The sequence below is a fragment of the Mixophyes fleayi genome, chromosome 1 (assembly GCF_038048845.1).
Source record: "Mixophyes fleayi isolate aMixFle1 chromosome 1, aMixFle1.hap1, whole genome shotgun sequence".
Classification (NCBI taxonomy): Eukaryota; Metazoa; Chordata; class Amphibia; order Anura; family Limnodynastidae; genus Mixophyes; species Mixophyes fleayi.
This window is the reverse complement of record NC_134402.1, coordinates 111,322,818-111,337,872: the sequence shown is the minus strand read 5'-3', so window position 1 is coordinate 111,337,872 and position 15,055 is coordinate 111,322,818.

Sequence of the window (15,055 nt, the reverse complement as noted above, 5' to 3'; positions counted from 1 at the left end):
GGTCTGCGGATAGCAAGTTGTACCACTGCGGTGATGGGAAGACTTGTCCAGGTGCAGGTAGGTGGCGGAATAGCGGGTAGTCTGTGTCACTCACCGGACTGTGCCATTTCTCCTGTGTTCAGGAATCGTGGCCGTCCGCCATCCTGAGGGTCTGCGCATGTGCAGCCCTTATGAAACCTTCAGTACCTGTTGCTTTTAATTAATTGGATGATCAAGCAACCCTCCCTATTTAAACCACCTGTGATCATTACCTAGTGGCCTGATCTTGGAGTCTCATTCCCCATGAGCCTCTGAAGGTGTTCCTGTGTTTCCTCGTGTATTCAGCTCCAGCTGATTCCTGTCTACTACGATTGTGGTTTCCAGACCACTTCAACTCTCCTGTGTTCATCGTGTATGCACTTAGCTGATTCCTATCTGCTACTGCTGTCGGATCTCAGACTGTCTCTACTCTCCTGTGTTCATCGTGTCTGCACTCAGCTGATTCCTATCTGCTACTGCTGCCGGATTCCAGATCGCCTTAACTCTCCTGTGTTCAGCGTGTCTGCTCTCCGCTGCCTCCGTTACTACTGCCGGGTTCCAGACCGTCTCAACTCTCCTGTGTTCGTCGTGTCTGCTCTTCGCTGCCTCCGTTACTACTGCCGGGTTCCAGACCGTCTCAACCCTCCTGTGTTCATCGTGTCAGCTCTCCACTGATTCCTATCGCTACTACTGCCGGATTCCAGACCGCCTCTACTCTCCTGTGTTCAGCGTGTCTCCCCTCCGCTGCCTCCGCTACTACTGCCGGATACCAGACAGCCTCAACTCTCCCGTGTTCATAATGTTTCCAGTTTTACTTACTACTGGTTCCTGAGTATTGCTCCTTTGATTACCGGTTACCTTTCGTGCGCTGCACCAACCTGATTACCGCTTACATCCTCCAGTTGTCTCTCCTCCTGCCGGCGTTCAGCCGTTCAGGTATCCCTGCACTTCTCCTTGACAGCCTGCTCTCCCCAACCGCGGTATGCATACTTTCCATTGACTTTGCTATTGTATTGCATATCCGTCTGGACTGTGTTGTGTTCATCTCCGGAGTCTTCCATCTACTGAAGCTATTGTTACTATTGACTTTGTTTCCTATTACCTGGATCTCTATAGTGACTTTGTATACTTCAAGCAGCGCTTGTCAGTTATTATTTTATTGTGGTTATCATCGTGGGATCAAGTTCCGTGTGCCCCCCGTGTATCCTCTGTATTCCATTCATCTCCTCGTGCCCCTCCTCACATATATATATAGCAGTGGTACAACTTGCTGAATGCAGACCACTGACTCCTGTTTCCCATTGGCACCAGTTTCAAGTATCCTCTCACATAAGCAGTGGTACAACTTGCTGTACGCAGACCACTGACTTCCCCGTTACCTACTTGCACCTGGAACCCATTCCTTCACTATAGACAGTGGTACAACTTGCTATACGCAGACCACTGACTTTCACTACCTCCTCTCTATTCCTGGACATTCCTCCTCACTATAGCAGTGGTACAACTTTCTGTACGCAGACCACTGACTCTCCTCACGTTTACTTGTCCATCTGGTTCCTCGTGTTCATACATCTAAGTCATTACCAGTTGCTGCTAGTCATAGACTTTCATTGAGCATTCTCTCACCATCTGCTGATTCTCCTGTTCCGTTGTCACCCTGCTACCAGAGGACCATAGTACCAGCTATAATACTCTGGTAAGAACATCATCTGGTGATATCCTGGGCAAAGACTCCTAGTGCCCGTGACAGTCTGTAGCGGCAAGTATACCACTGATGAGCAAGGGAGACTTGTCCAAATGCAGGCAAGCAGCTGAATAGCAAATAGTCTGTGGCGGGTACGTTACCACTGATGAGCAGAGCAGGCTTGTCCAGGTGCAGGTATGCAGCGGAATGGCAAGCAGTCTATAGAGGGTACGTTTATCACAGAAGAGCAGATAAGGCTTGTCCAGGTGTAGGCATGCAGCGGAGTAGAGGTAGTCTGTAGCGGGCAAGTTTACCACGGATGAGCAGAGAGGACTTGTCCACAGCAAAACCGATCACACGAGCAGAACACAGGAAACACCTAGGAGTCTCAAGGGAATGAGAACCAAGAACAGGCAACTATACTAAGGACACAGGTGCCTTAAATAGTGAGTGGTGATTGATTCACCAATAGGATTAAAAGCAAGGTTTTAAGTTCAAGAGTCCTGCACATGCGCAATCCAGTCAAGATGGCGGCTGGCCACGGCTTAGGACAGGCGCCGGCAGGAATGAGAGAGAGCCACGTACCAGACCAGAGGCACTAACCGTCCGGTGAGTGACACCCTCATCCTTTCTCTTGCACGTCCAGTTATTTTCAGTTTGTATTTTTACAGCGTGTTCAATTTTCTTTTTCATTAAAGTGAGTTTTTTAATCGTTTTTATCTCTGATTATTTGCATATCCTAGATTTGTTACTTGATCTATTGATTCAGCCGGTTCACTTATCTTGTTTGGGCTTCCTGACACATATTTTTGTTTATTTGAGGTTAATGAGCCCCTCAACTGTGGTCTCCATGAGAAGTTGAAAGTGTCACTTGAACTGACTTTGTGATCCTCAAGAACTTGTATACCAAGCTGCCATTGGGACAGTTAAGATTTTCAACTTCAGGACTTTGTGGACAAGCGTGAGATATATATCCCTTTCTTCCCTTCCTTGGAGGCTACTGTTTCTCATTTACTACACATCATTTGTACACAGTGCATTTGGTTGGAACCATCTCCCTATAAAATTCCATTTATTTATGCTGGGTATTAAGATATATGATCATATACAGTTATTCGGTTGGATTACCCCTTTTCCGTTACCTTGTATTTATTGACGTTGTTTTGTTTTGTTTTTTTGTTTTTTTTATTTCACATGTTGAGCTTCATGACTACAGACCAGTAATATCAGCATTGTTTATTCTTGAACTGTTATTTTTATATTTGGTATGTACTATCATCATTACTGCAAGCGCAATTGGAATGCATTTGTTTATCAACTGAGACAGAGAGAGTGGCTGGGGTGAATCCAAAGTGGACGGTAGGCAGTCATCGTTTAGAAGGTAAGACATCTGTGTGTGTCTGTTCCGTTCCCCCACAAGCATTACAAATATGCAAACATATTTTTTTTATTAATTTAATGGTAATGGTATATCAACCCTACATCAACAGTGCTATTTTTGTATTTCAATGATAAATTTATTCCAATAAGGTCATACTTACTAACAAGTGGGATTAATAATGATCATTTATCTGCACTTATTGCAGCAATAAAAAAAATCTGTTATTGCAATTTATGATTTAAAATCTACTCAGTTACCTCAGCGATACTGCGTGGGGCCATAAGGTTCAACTTACCTTTACAATGAGCCAGTCTCAGGTGATCTGCGCATGCGTGACCTGGCTAGACAGACTTTCAGTTCCACTAAAATAAAAAAAATAGCAATAATAATAATAAATAAATTGGTAAACATAATAGATAAAAATATGAATAAAAAGAAATAAAACTATTTAAAATATATTGTCTATATATTTTTTATTTGAAGAATAAAGCATTTTTCACTGATTTTCTTCTGTTATTGACTAGAAATGCTCAGGCTCGGTTCCCTGAGAACCAAACACACCCAAACTTACAAGATCCGAGTACCGAGCCGGCTCGGTACTTTCGCACGCCCTTGGAATTGAAAATGAGGCAAAACGTCATTGTTACGTCGTCAGATATCGACGTCATGATGATAGTAATCCCTCTACGTCATCTGGTAAAGCCTAAGTTAAAGTGCATAGTGTTTGTAAGTCAGGGAAACAAAAATGTAAAAAAACACCTTTTACTTTGGTCAAGAAAAAAAGACCTGTAATCCAGGCCTTTCTCTATGAGTGCTAGTTCTGCAACTGTCACTGAAGCATCTTCTTGTAAGGTCAGTTCATGACCAACCAAAAGTGGTGTCCAAATACTGTTACGTGTGAAAGCCGAGCTGGAAGAAAATAGTAAGGCATTAGAGGAAAATGTATTTTCAGATTCATAAATGACACAAATCCTTGAGGAGAGTCTATCCACGAGTGCTGTGTGTAATCCTGACCATTCTGATAGAGTACCCATAAAGAAGGCCCCTTTCATCATTTCTCCAGATGTGTGCATGAACAGCCCAAGTGTAGCCGGTGATACACAAATTGAGGATGCCACTTTGGAATTGCAAGAGGATGAGGGTGATATTTGTGTAGCCGACAAGGGCGCTGATGAGGATGTTGATGAGGATGATGTTGTTTGTGTAAGTCCTGCACCGGTGGAAGCAGTTCTTGCACGTGATTAGAAGAAGGCCATTGGCATGCCTGGACATAAGACCAAAAAATACACCTCTTATGTGTGGAATTATTTTTACCCAAACCCTGACAACAGTTGTCTAGCCATTTGTAGTGTATGTAAAACCACAGTCAGTCGAGGTAGAGACCTTACCCATCTAGGAACCTCATCCATGTTACACCATTTAAACCGAGTTCATACAAAGCTGTTGGGAAAATTGGAAACTTATGCTAAAAAAATAACAACAAGCAGTCCATCATCAGCTAGGTCCCTTCTGTCAGCTAGATCCCGACACTTGCAATCTACACCCACAACAACGTCCTCATCAATATCCTCAGTAGCGATCAGAGTTAGACCTGCATCCAAGTTGCTAAAGCTCCACTATCCTGGATTCATCAGAAGAATTATTGAGCGTTAGTGCCAGTGCTGCTGCGGGTGAATCTTCTTCCCAGAAGCAGACCAAGAAGAAGACTACTAGTAGTTTACAACAATTGACTGTTAAACAATCCTTTGCAAGAGGAAGAAAGTATGAAAACTGAGGTCTTGTGTCCCCATTACCAAATTCCATCACAACACCATTTCACTAGAAAAGCTATTCCTCACCTCTACCAAAAGGTTCGTAAAAATGTAATTACAAAATGCCATTCTACCCACTGTACACTTATCCACAAATATGTGGACAAGCGGAACTGGGCAAAATAAAGATTATATGCCTGTGACAGCCCACTGAGTTGGTGAATTGCCTTCAGCAGCAGGAACAGCAGCAGCATGTACCCAACAACGCCAGATTATTCAAAGGCAGGCTACTCTGTGTACAGTGGCTTCACTAAGAGGCATACCGATGATAACCTGTTTGAAAAACTAAGGGATGTTATTGCAACATGGCTTATCCCGTTTGGAATCTCCTGAGGATATGACATTTATAATAACAGCAAAAATATTGTGAGAGCATTACAGTTGGGTGAAATCCATCACATTCCCTGTTTTGTTCACACAATCTACTTGGTGGTACAGAGCTTTTTAAAAAATGACAGGGATTTGCAGGAGATGCTGTCTGTGGCCCGTAAAATATCTGGACATTTCCAGCATTCGGCAACAGCATGTAGGAGATTGCAGCAGCTACAAGAGAAATTTAATTTGCCCTGCCACCAACTGAAGCAAGAGGTATATGCTTCTGGTGATGTAGGAACAGCGGAAAGCAATCCACGCTTACTCCACAAACCATGAAATTGGGAAAGGAGGGGGATGTATTTTACTCAAGCGCAGTGGAGAATACTTTCCGTGTTGTGCAAGGTGATGAAACCATTTGAAGCAGTCACCTGTGAAGTGAGTTCAGACACTGCTAGCTTGAGTCAAGTGATTCCCTTAATTAGACTTTTGGAAAAGCAGCTTGAGAAACTGAAGGAGGAGATTAAACAAAGCAATTACGCTAAGTATGTTGGACTTGTAGACCAAGTACTTTATTCGCTTTGCCAGAATCAAAGAGTTATCAAAATCTGGAAATCGGATCACTACATTTTGGCGACTGTGCTTGATCCTTGGTTTAAGAGCTTTGTCTTCTCTTTGTTTCCAACTGACCCAGATCAGAAGAGATGGAAGGAGCTCCTGGTGAGCAAGATGACAGTTCAAGTGTTACGTGACAGGACGGTGTCTCCTCCTTCAGTTTCTCACTCAACTGCTGCTAGGAAAAAACTTAGCTTTACGAAGAGACCCAGGGATGATGCAGATGACTCAGCAGAATTAACTAATTGTGGAGTTTGGATTGTAGGAAAAAGTGTGTGGGGTGTGCAGGATCATCAGCATATGGGCTCTTCATATTACTGTGGTGTCCAGAATATAGTCTCTGCATTTGCACTCTGGTCAACAGAATATGTGTTCTTTATTATACAGAATATAAGCTCTGTAAAATACTTTGGTCACAAGAATGTGGGCTCCACATTCCTATTGTGGTCACCAGACTAGAACAATGATTTCTACTGTGGTTACCAGAATGTGGATTTTACTCTAGTTACCATAGTATGGCTTCTGCACTGTACTCGTGTCACCAGAATATGGACTACCTATTGTATTCTGTATTCTAGTCATCAGAAAATAGGCTCTGTATTTTTATTTGGTCAAAAGAATTTTGGGTCTGCATTTTTACTGTGGTGACCAGAATTTAAATTTGGGTTACATTATACTATGGTCACAATAATGTGGGTTATGTATTATACTTTAGTCACAAGCTTCCAACACTTGAGGAGAGGCCATTATAGCCCTAAAATGGGGATTCCCTGGAAAGTGTGTATATAAGGATCTCTAAAGCATTTCAGTATGAACATCCTCAGAAAGAACCGAAGACCTCTCTTCAGGATTATAACATTTACAATGGACTAAATAATGAAGGCAATCTGGATTCCAATTACATACCCTAGTCAACATCAACAATGACTGGAAAAAGCATGAGGAGTCTTTGTAAGTCTTAAGCAGACGTCGGTTTTAACAAATATATGTGAAAAGCCCTAGGAAATAAATATAAATAAAAATAAATAAGAAAGTAAGACACCGGATTTATAATTCTAACACTTGATGACAAAGGGCGTAATTTGCCACAGGAATCTAAGAGAGGAATTAGGTGACCAACTGCCAGTCTGCAGGTAAAGACTGCATACAGGGTTACACACATGTACAGCAGTGCACCTAAGATAAGGTATACAGGTGTAAGACGTGTGACAAAGTAAAAGTATAAAGCGTGAGTTAACTTGCATGCTTTGAAAGTGTGTTTTTCCACAGCTAACAGCAAAACTGACAGGGTTTGTCTGCAGTGAAGAGTAATTATGGAACACCTGCAGAGAAATCCCTTTAAAGGCAAGGTGTCACCAGTCCATGAAACTAGGATGATCGGGAGGAGTGTCAAGCATTTAAACCTGTATTGTGCTACTGTTAAGGGTGACTGATAACAAACAGTGACCAGTGACCAGACAGAAAAAGTATGTCTAGTCAGTGTTAGGTTACTTGGTGTCATCCAGACGGAAGTGTATGCTGTTTTATTGTGATGGAACAATAAAAGTACTGCTTATACCGCGAGAAATTGTTAGTATATGCATCACCTAAGGGTGCACATGTCGCAAGTGGTGTTAGAAGTGGGATCACAAAGGACAGCCAAAGCCCAGCTGTCCATCTAGCCAACCACATGCAATGGTGGTGAGTTAAATGTAATGTCATACACCAAACTGTTATAAAGCTGTCAGTTGCAGTGGGGAGGTTGCTGTATTGCAGAAACAGCAAATATTTTGTCTGTGGAGAGAGAAAGGAAGGAGCAATATTACTGAGAACTGTTCAGCACCTGTTTTTGTTTTTCAAAGAAAGCAAAAGTTTTACAAATTGCGGGTTATTCACTGAGATGTGAGTTGGCTGTGGGCCATAAAAAAAAACCTGTACACAGAAGTTTGCTGTTTGCCTGTGTGGGATGCTAAAACACCTGTTTGCTTTCCTAATTGCCTGTGGAAAGTGCTGGATATATTTAAAGATCAGGTTTGTTGTTTAAAGGCTGCAAAAGCAAAAGAGTAAATGTTGCCAGTGCAAATTGTTTTTGCTTCAGCCAAGATGGACAAGAGAAAGAACAAAATATGCGAAAAAGAAAGTTTGCAAGCAGGGGGTGTCTGAAATTCAGTCCCAGCAGGAAAATTTGGAAAACCTGCATGGAAATTTGTAAAAGTTGAGGAAGTTGGAAAAGCTCCTGCTCTGTGCACAAACCTGGTGTTACCTGCATCAGATTATGTGGCCACGGAAGAGTATGACTCCTTGGAGAAAACTTTTAGAGATGAAAACCGCTGTCGTGTAGAACAAGTGTGGAATTTAAAGCAACAATATTATGAAAAGATAACAGCCCAAGAAACTATTTCTGTATACACTTATCCTGGGGTGAAACTTCCCACTCTTGAAAGAGGTTCTCTGTGAGCAAGTCTGGCTAGGCATGTCGGCAACTGAAACAATGGTCGGAAATCTTGTCTTAAAGGACCTGTCCAAGAATTCACAGTGTCTGGACCTTGATCAAACCAAACCAGAATAGTGGACACATATGGAAAGGTAAAAAGAGAATCAGTTCTTCGCAGGTTTTACTGGCTTGGAGTCTACTTAGTTATAAAAAGGTTTGTAGGGATTGTTTTGAACATCAGAAAACAAATTCCAATGTACAGTACAGTCACAGTTAGAAAGGGCTCATAAGCGTTCTTTTACAAAAATAAGGGGCTATGAGTGAAGAGAGAGAGAGAGAGGACAGCCTCTTTCAGAACAGTGTTCTCAAGTGCCAAGAAAACAAAATCCCCATTCAAACGCTGGTAGGCGAGGTTGAAAAGTGGTAATGGTAGACCCCAAACATGTGAGATATGTCATTGAACAAGGTTTGGCCAATTCTCAGTCAAACAGAATCAAGCATAGAGCAGATATTTTGCACAAAAATCCAGATACACTGTTACGGAAATCTGCGTTCTTTGAGAAGTGTGTACCACCCTACCTGGTGACGCTAGGGCCGTGATGGCTAACCTATGACACGCGTGTCACTCATGACACGCCGAGGCAGTTTGACTGACACTGCCAGACATGTCAATCAAACTGCCGGTTTTAAACATGCCAAATATTTTCTCTATACAACACCGCCGTGGACGCTTCTTTGACAGCGCCGTGGCTGCTGAACAACTCCCCATCGGCGAAATGGAGCTGCTGCACATGTGCGGTCGCAGCAGTTCCTCCCTTGCTTATCTCCCAGCATGACTTCACTGGCTGGCTTCCCTGTGGCACAGTAGGGCTTATAATAGATATTTCTAATATTTAATCGTAAAATAGCCTCAGATACTGGCCACAAGCAATCTTATGTAGTGTTTTTATTAATAGACCAAAGACTCCATTTCTGGTGAGCCTGCAGGGTATGCAGAGCTGTGTGATTATATATAAATATTTTATTATAGGATTAAAAAAGTAGGAGATTCCTCTACTTCTTTGTATTTGTATAAAGTATAAAGTACTGTTGTACTTTTCTAACTATATTTTCCAGAGTAACTATAAGAACCCTTGAAGGTACTGTGTAGGCTTCTCTGGCATAGTAAGACACCCCTGGGTGGGCAGCTAGCGTGGAGTGGGTAGAATTGAGCCAGATAAACCCAGTATCGTCAAACCTTATCTGATGGTAGATAAATAAACTAGCTTATGTGCAGCAGGAATGCCTACAGTACCCATTTGATCACCAGACTAAAAGCAGTCTTGGACATTCCTACCGCCACAGCTACTGTGGTCTGGAATGATATAGATGCAGAGAAATATAACATGGCCAACAATTTAGTCAATGGTGGTATTGCTATGTGGATGACAATCATAGGTTCTAGGTCAGTCTGCACAATCTGCAGAGTGTCCATAATGACATGATGTGGTGTCCAAAAGCAGCTTACCTGTGACCTGTAGACATGCTCCCTGGGACAGATATGTCCTTGTTGTAGCTGGTGGTAGAGGTGATGACATTGCTGGCCAAAGTGTAGATGTCCACTTCAGCATCAGTTGTCTATATGTCAGAATAATGAGACAGAAACAATTATTTAAAAGAATACCAATAATACCAAGCTAAAAAAATGAAAAACAAAATAAGTTGGTATGTCATCACAAATGATTGATTAGCAAAATAATATATATATATATATATATATATATATATATATACACACATATATATATATATATACAAGTTAACTCGTGCATGATACTCATGCATTCTAGTCAAATCAAGCTACTTAAGGTGTTAAAAAGGTTCTTGTCATGCATTTGGGCCATAGCCCAGGCCTCCTCAGGGGAAGAGCGTTACTTCCTGACGTAAGCGTCCTTTTTTAACGTGGTTTTGTCCACATGTCACCACCTCATCATTCTTCTTCATCACCTCATCCTTCATTTTCATCGCCACATCTATCCAGATGTCTATCCAGACACAGGGATCTCTCTAAGCGGTCCTGAGTATCACACTCCTCTCACTCTGTCACCCCCGGCAACCACCAACCACTCCCCACTGTCACCCCCGGCAACAAAAAACCACTCCTAACTGTCACTTCTCCTTCAAGAAATATATATATATATATTTTTAAATCTTTATAAACACTTTTAACAATTAAGAAATTAAATTAATAAATTAAAAACATCTTAGTATACCAAATTTCAGCCCTTTCTGAATTTTTTTTCCACACTCACTAAGAATATAGTAGGTCAGTGTATAATTCCGCCCAGCAGGTGGCGCTGCAGCTTGGTTTTATTTTTTCCACACACAGACAAACACACGCCACTAGACATTTATATTATAGAGATATATATATATATATATATATATATATATACATACATATATATAAATATACATATATATATATATATATATAAATATACATATATATTATATACATATATATAAATATATACATATATGTACATATACATATATATATAAATTTACATATATATATATACATATATATATATATATATATATATATATATATATATACATATTAGAGATGAGCGCACTCGGATTTCGTGAATCCGAGCCCACCCGAACGTTGCCGATCCGAGTCGGATCCGAGACAGATCCGGGTATTGGTGCCAAATGAAAACTTGAAAGCGAGGCTCCGAGTCATAATCCCGTTGTCGGATCTCGCGATACTCGGAACCTATAAATTCCCCGCTAGTCGCCGCCATCTTCACTCGGGCATTGATCAGGGTAGAGGGAGGGTGTGGTAGGTGGTCCTCTGTTCTGGTAGATCTCGTGCTGTGCTGTTTAGTTCTGTGCTGTGCTGTGCTGTGCTGTGCTGTGCTGTGCTGTTCTGTGCTGTGTTCTGTTCTGCAGTATCAGTCCAGTGGTGCTGTGTGCTGTGCTCTGTTAATTTTGAGTTCAGTGGTGCTGCTGGGTCCTGTGCTGTGTCCTGTTCAGTCCAGTCGTGCTGTGTCCTGTGGTCTGTGCATCTAAGGGCATAGTTATTTCCCCATTATTCCCAAGTGTTTAAAAAATTAAAAAAAAGTTAATAAAAAAAATATACAAAAAACTAATTAAATTTTTTTTTAATTACAACAAAATTTGCCAAACCAATCCTGCAGTATAAGCCCATTGGTACTGCAATATTACCAAGTTCACACATTCAGCAGTAAAAGTCCACTCCTCTACACAGTCCAGATACATTTATTGGTGCGAATCATACAAGTTCAGGGTTTTTAAATTATATTGTGGTGACCCACTCCTCTACGCAGTCCAGGTACATTTTTTGGTGCGATTAAGACCAGTTGATGGTTTTCTTATTATATTGTGGTGACCCACTCCTCTACGCAGTCCAGATACATTTATTGGTGCGAATCATACAAGTTCAGGGTTTTTAAATTATATTGTGGTGACCCACTCCTCTACGCAGTCCAGGTACATTTTTTGGTGCGATTAAGACCAGTTGATGGTTTTCTTATTATATTGTGGTGACCCACTCCTTTACGCAGTCCAGATACATTTATTGGTGCGAATCATACAAGTTCAGGGTTTTTAAATTATATTGTGGTGACCCACTCCTCTACGCAGTCCAGATACATTTATTGGTGCGAATCATACAAGTTCAGGGTTTTTAAATTATATTGTGGTGACCCACTCCTCTACGCAGTCCAGGTACATTTTTTGGTGCGATTAAGACCAGTTGATGGTTTTCTTATTATATTGTGGGGACCACTCCACTACGCAGTCCAGAAAGATACCTCGTTGCAACGTTTTGGACTAATAACTATATTGTGAGGTGTTCAGAATACACTGTAAATTAGTGGAAATGCTTGTTCATGAATGTTATTGAGGTTAATAATAGCGTAGGAGTGAAAATAAGCCCAAAAATTTGATTTTTGAACTTTTTATGCTTTTTTCAAAAAAAATCCGAATCCAAAACCTTAAATCCGAACCAAAATCTTTCGGCAGGTGTTTTGCGAAACAAATCCGAACCCAAAACATCGCGAAAATCCGAATCCAAAACACAAAACACGAGACACCAAAAGTCGTCGGTGCACACCCCTAATACATATATGTATATATATATATATATATATATATATATATATATATATATACACACTTATACATATATATATATATATATATATATATATACATATATATACACTTATACATAAATATAGATATATATATATATACACATATACTTAAATATATATATATATATATATATATATATACACATATACATACATATATATATATATATATATATATATATATATATATTTACATATATACATATATATGTACATATATATGTATATATATACAGTGCTTTTTTTCCCATAGAACGCTGGGAACGGCGTTCCGGGACCTTTTTTTTTTTGATTAGCGGCGGCTTCTCAGCCGGCCTTTAACAATAAAAAAAATCCAAAAAAAATCCATCTCTCCGGCGCGGCTGCGCCCTCCTCCCTTCTCTATTTGCTATGACTGTCGGGAGCGACGTCATCATGCACGTCGCGCCCGCCTTTCATTCACGGAGGTGTGAGCTGAGGAGCATATTCAACCTAAGAAGAGGAGCGCCACGCCAGAAAAGAAAAGTGAAAAGAAGTGAAGAGGAGAAAGGATGCAATAGAGGTAAGTTAAAGGAAAAATGGGGCGCCGTTTAAAAGAAGTGGACAATAAAATAAATGGTGAAAGAAATAATTAAAAAGGCCAGCATGAGGGTGGGGGGAAGGGGGGGGGGTATAAAAATTAGTGGGGCACAGCATAAAAACTCAAGGGGGACCAAAAATTTAGTAGGGGCACTGGCACAGGATGAACACTGAAGGGGGACATAAAAATTATTAGGGGCACTGGCACAGGATAACCACTAACGGGGGACATAAAAATTATTAGGGGCACTGGCACAGGATGAACACTAACGGGGGACATAAAAATTATTATTAGTGTGTATGTGGGGCACACTTTGGATTTAATACATGTGTGGAACAGGTTCTATATATAAAGGGCTAAAGTGACATCAATGGCTTCCAGTATTCTGTTGTCCGGTTTTTATTGTGTGAAATTGTTTGTATCAAATTGTTCTGGTATCTGCTTGGTCTATATATGCTATATGACCATCATATAATTGTTAGCCATATACCCTGATATATGATCAAAACATGACTGTGCCAGCTATAATAGTATATGCCTTAAGATTTATTTATTATTTTCTGATGTTTGGCTGGCTCACCGTCATCTAATAGTCAGCTGGTTTGTATCTAGTCTAAGGTCCCCAAGCCAAACCAGAGAGAGGTGCAAAGTAAGATCTTAATTTCCTTACTGAGCACTATGTAATGTGCCACATTATTTAGTGATACAAACTTGTAACAGCTATACTGTATGTATGCCACTGCTCAGCTTGTGGCACTGCTAATGTTGTCATTGGTTGTGTGGTCGAGTGCTCACTGCGGGCGGCGAGCGTTATGTTTCTTTACACTACTGACGTGTGTGGGGGTGTGAACAGTTAATGAGTACTTATAAAAGGTAAATAATTTTTTATTAGTAAAAAGCGTTGGTGATTAGAATTGTTTTTATTTATTTTTAGTGTACACGTGTGACCCCAAATTGAAAAATGAAAAAAATTACTAATTACTTCTCAAACACGGGTCCTGCTAATAAAAAGGCCCGAATATTACCAGACACAACAACAGAACATACGCAAATAACGACACATGTTGATATTTGTGAATCTGATCTTGAGAAGCAAAGCCAAAGTACAAATGACTGGCCGGACTGCTGGACCTCTGATCAAAAAAAAGATTTTTGCTTGAAAAATGAATGGCTCTGTTTTGCCAAAATGAAACTTGGCTGTACACCTTGTAGAAAAGTTGGAACTCTTGGAGTTGAAACGCAAATGGGAATGAAGCTTTCCAAAGAATGGTCCAACAATGAGATAACCTATTGTGGCAAAGATAGGAAGCAACAGTTGAGTTCACTTAGAAAAATTTTTTTTGATCATAGAGAATCTGCTGCACATAAAGCAGCATTAAAAATACTTGACAAAAGTGAAAAAATTACTATTGAGAATGTTTTTTTAACATCATTATCTCAGTAAAAAATAATAACGGCAAAAATCTTTAGAACTGCATATAAAGTAGCAAAGGAAAATCAATCATTCCATAATTTTGAGAATGAAATTGATCTGCAACAACTGAACGGAGTTGAAATGGGTCGTATTCTTCATTCTACAAATGCGTGTATTAACATTGTTAATCATACAAGTGAAGAAATGAGGAAAACTGTGGCTAAAGAAATTGTTCAATCCAATAATAAAATTTCATTGCTAATTGATGAATCAACCACAATAAGCAAAAAAACTACCCTCATAGTATATGTTCGCTGCTGTATCAAACGTGTTGGAATGAATTCTCCGATAAATTTGTTTTTGGACTTGGTAGAACTTGAAAAAGTAACAGCAGAAGGAGTATTTGATTCCTTACTCAAATGTCTTCACTCTTACGGGATGACAGAAGATTATTTAAAAAAATATTTGGTTTCCCTGGCGTGCGACGGCGCTGCTGTGATGTTAGGGTGTAAAAGTGGAGTGAAAAAATTGATGTCAGAACGTTTTCTTTCTATTATAGTTTGGCATTGTAGTAATCACAGACTAGAATTATCAGTAGGTGATGCTGTCAAGGAAACTTCAGGAATAAATAGATTCAAATCATTTATTGATAAACTTTATGTCTTATACCATGCTTCAC